The sequence below is a fragment of the Nyctereutes procyonoides genome, unplaced genomic scaffold (genome assembly GCF_905146905.1).
Source record: "Nyctereutes procyonoides isolate TBG_1078 unplaced genomic scaffold, NYPRO_anot_genome, whole genome shotgun sequence".
NCBI lineage: Eukaryota > Metazoa > Chordata > Mammalia > Carnivora > Canidae > Nyctereutes > Nyctereutes procyonoides.
The window spans coordinates 10,762,056-10,766,751 of NW_026575136.1; positions in this window are offsets into that span (position 1 = coordinate 10,762,056).

Sequence of the window (4,696 nt, forward strand, 5' to 3'; positions counted from 1 at the left end):
GCCTGGACCCGAAGGCAGGCGCTCAACCGCTGAGCCACCCAGGGATCCCAAAATGTCAATTTCTCTAACAGCAATTTTATATCTCCTTGGATACTTTCTCTGGTAACCCAAAATTTCCCAGGGAATGGTATGGTCACTAAAATGATCATTAACCTCAGTGATAGACATATGGGCTTCCTCCCCAACACGAGAAGTGTTGACTTCATATGTAACAGGGTGTTTTCAACAGAAAATAATGTTGTAAATCTACACAATGTGAATAAGCTGGCATGAACATGAAACAGTATACAGACCATTTGAACAACCAAATCATCCTTATAGCTGAATTTCTAATCCCACACAACCTGTTGTGGGCAGGGTAGAAGGGCTCGTGTCAGCTATAACTTCATATTCTGCTCAAATGGGCTAATTCAACCGAGGTAATTATCCTAATGAGAGACCATCATCGCCACCATCAATAAAATGTATTTAGTGCTTACTTAGTATGTGCTCTGTAGATTTTACATGTATAATTATTTCTCCATCATATATATCATATGTGGTAAGTATTATTATTATCCCCATTATTTACAAATTAGGAAACTGAGGAAAGTATGGTTAAGGAACTACTACAAAGTCATACAACTAACTGTGTTGGATGCTTAACAAAGTATAGGTCCCATCTTTCCTGTCACATCTCCAACAGCTCCATATTTTGACTACCTCCTCCCACCACCCCCCAGGTTCCTCGACCAGCTAAAATATTACCAAGAGGAGAGCTAAACAAAAAAATCATAGAGACAGAAAGTAGAATGGTAGTTGCCGGGGGCTGGAGGGAAGGGGAAATGGAGAATTATTGTTTAATGGGTCTGCAGTTTCAGTTTTACAAGATAAAAAGAGGTATTTACAGATAGTGGTGATGATCGTGTAACACTATGAATATATTTAATATCACTGAACACTTAAAAATGGTTAACATGGTAAATTTTATGTTATGTATATCTTACCACAATAAAAAAAAAGTGAAAGAAGAGAAAAGAAGAGAGCCAGTTGAATAGATGAGATGCAGAGATGCCACTGGGGAGACTTCCTTGGACCAATTAAACTATTTAAAAAGACTATCACAGGATTGGCATTGTATGTGCCAGGTCTGCGGCCTTGAGGCCACAAAGTGTGACTGGAAGCCTAAAACCTCCTTGAACAAGCTGCATGGGAAGATGGCCCAGATAGCACAATTACCTGGAATTCACCCCAATAAAAGCATGATTCCACCAAGAACATACCCCTCTTGTCCACCCACATTGGGTACCAGGGTCTTAACTATACCACTTAGGAGAGGTGCACAGGGCTAAAGATTTCATGGAAATTACAAATTATTATCTACAATAATAAATTTCTTTCTGCAGAATGAGAACCACGAGTAGTGTTCTACTCATTTAATGTAAGTAAAAATTATATGAATGAAATACAAAATCCATCTGACTTTGGACTGCCTAACCATATATGGCCAATAGTACTCACTCTACAAATATTTTTCTTCATCAACTACACTCATTTAGAATTGGTGAAGATGGGGCACCTGGGTAGCTCAGTGATTGAGCATCTGCCTTTGGCTCAGGTCATGATCTCGGGGTCCTGAGATCAAGTCCCACATCGGGCTCCCCTGTGGGGAGCCTGCTTCTCCCTCTGCCTGTGTCTCTGCCTCTCCCTGTGTGTCTCTGACAAATAAATAATGAAATTTAAAAAAAATATATATATATGTATATATATATATATATATATATATATATATATATATATATATTGGTGAAGACTCAGCCAGGAGGGATGAGAGAAATGTCTCTGCCCTAAAGTTCCTAAATCTCTCCTACACTGTCCATCATACTCTGGGTACTCCACTCGATCCTTGTCATGCCTGTGTTCTATGCTTTGTAGTGTCATTTCCTCAGGTTAGTTCTCTTATGATTAATTCCAGATATCTTCAGTCTTTCTTTTTGCCTTGCATGGGACATCATTTAAATGTGGAGTTTATAGCAATGGTATCTCTAAGAATGTGTGCTTCCTCCAGTATTTTTTTTACAGAGTTTCAACTCAGGGAAGACTCTTCTTTTCATGTACCTGGTCCTACAGTGCTGTTCTTGTCTGCATGTCCCTACTTCAGATGACTCCCAGTCTTGCCCCTGTGTTTGGCCACTCTGAGACTCTTGGAGAAATGTTTATTTTCTTTTGCAGATCTTTTTGTTGAGACAAATATTTTTCAGATTGGGGTTTAAGCAGAGGATGACTTGCCCTCCCCAAACTCTGGGGGGAAAAATACTGTCATTCCCCACCCATCCTTATACTTTACTTCTAAAATAATTAAACATTGTTATTGGCTATTATAAGACAGTTAACATATGATCTATCTCAGCTTAGAGGAAAGAATATTAATTTCCAAAGCTGCTTTAGGTGCCTGGAACAAGACACAGTAAAACACAAGCTAAGAAATCGTTTGTGATTCACATAAATGGGTCCCTAAAGGAGGAACCTGGCTGCAGTTAGTGCTATCAGTAGCTTTTGCTGCATCCTCAGCCCCTAGAGCAATACTGAACGTGCTGGGGTAATAAGCTTCTGTATGCTATTATTCGAAGAACTGAAAACATTAAAAAAATCCCATAGAGTTGTTGACTTTGACCAGGGAGGGAGGAAACTCAGATGCCAACATCTGACCTAAAAACATACTAAACCAACTAACTAGAAAAACAAGAGAGACTACCTTTTTATATTTGAGGAACTGCCAAAGAGAAGCTCATCTCTCAGCATCTACATTTTCTTATTTAATCTAATTAATACTTTGCATTAGAAGCTGCTTGAAAACATCTTTGCTTATGCAGCGGAACAGTGAAGCCACTGAAAAAATCATACAATTGATGCAGTAGAAAAAAATCAAGACAATGTAAAAACCTAAATCAGTTAGAATTCAACTGTATACAAGTAAGTGGTTCAACCCCAAATGGGTAGAGTATTTTAAATAAGGAAAAGGAGGGAAACTATTGGCTCACATAATGGTAATGTCCATACAACCCTGAACTCAAAGCTCAAGTGTATCCTCAGGAATCAAGTTCTTTCCACCTCATGGCTCTGCAAACCTCTGAGGTAGACCCTATCCTCTTGGAGATTTATAGCTCACACTTACCTCAGCCTAGAGCTAGTGATCACTGCAGAGAGGGACTATCTCTTCCCCACAATCCTGACCGATGTCTCAGAACGGAGTGTCATCATCCTGGGTCAGGTTATATGCCCATCCCTGAACCAACCATATGCAGAGGAGCATAATATACTAGACCAGAGGTGGAGGGAGGTGCTGCTTGCAAGCTCTACTCTTGGAGTGAAGGGGGGAGATCCTGGGGAAGGAGGCTCCCCAGAGTAAAATGAAGGTGCCATTACTAGAGAAAATGAAACGGTGGCCAGACACCCAATCCAACACTCAAATTAATTAACTCCCCAACCCCAGCCTGTAAGACACCAACACGAATTTTTAAAAGGAGAAATTAAGTCCAGTGATGCAATGTTACAATTCCAACTCTTGAGTGGTCGACAAACACAGACACGCATAAATAAATATATGAGGCCAGGAGCCCATCCCTTTCAACAGCAAGAAAATACATGGGTCAATCAGATGGAATTAAAATCTGAATCTATTCAGAAACAATTGTTAACTCAGTTCTAAAACCACAAGCACCCAAGTACAGGATAATGCACTCTCATATCAAAGAGGTCCTATTCCTCTTCACTTCAGATTGCGTCTTGTTCTGACATTACACCATATGGCACTGGCCAAGTGCTCTTGTATGCAAAGTGAGTTCAGAGTAAATGAGGTAAAAATGTCTTACATACATAATGGCTCTGGTTCCAACTTAGCTGTGACTACTAGATTGCTGCAAACACCAAAAAAATAGTGCTGCTAATGAGGAGATTTGTTCATAAGTTACTACACTGTCAACTCTAATGTTCAACCGTAATGGTTATTATTTATTGATATGTGGTAAGTATACAAGGCAATGGCTGAGACCAAAAGCAGCCTCCTTGCAGAACCCAAGTCTATTAGGTTATGAATAATCCCCTAAAGATAGCTATTTCTTAAAAATCCGCCCAAAGTCCCTGATATTTGAGACCTCTTCATTGAAAAGACAGAGGCCCAGCTTTACTGTCCGAATGCCAGGGCTTCTTCTGTAAGAGACCGGAGTGACAACTCCTAGCTGATGGGGGTGCAGACAAGCAGGCACTTCCAGACATCAGAGTGGAGAAGTGTTTGACCCAGCCTTTTGGAGAGGAATCTGACACGATATATTAAAATTTTAAAAGCACATATCCTTTGACTCAGCAATTTTACTTCTGGGAATCAACCCCATAAAAATTAAAGTACCAGTACAGGAGGACATAGACACAAGGATGTTTATTGCATGCAGTTGTGTTTGTGATGGCAAAAACTTGAAGCAACCTTCATGTCCAGAAGAATAGAAATAGTTGAGGGGCGCCCGGGTGGTGTAGTCAGTTAGGCATCAGACTCTTGGTTTTGGCTCAGGTCATGATCTCAGGGTCATGAGATCAAGCCCCACATCAGGCTCCGTGCTCAGCAAAGAGTCTGCTTAAGGTTCTTTCTCCCTCTCCCTCTGCTCCTCCCATTCATGTGTGCACATGCGCTCTCTCTCTCTTAAATAAATAAAGCTTAAAAAAA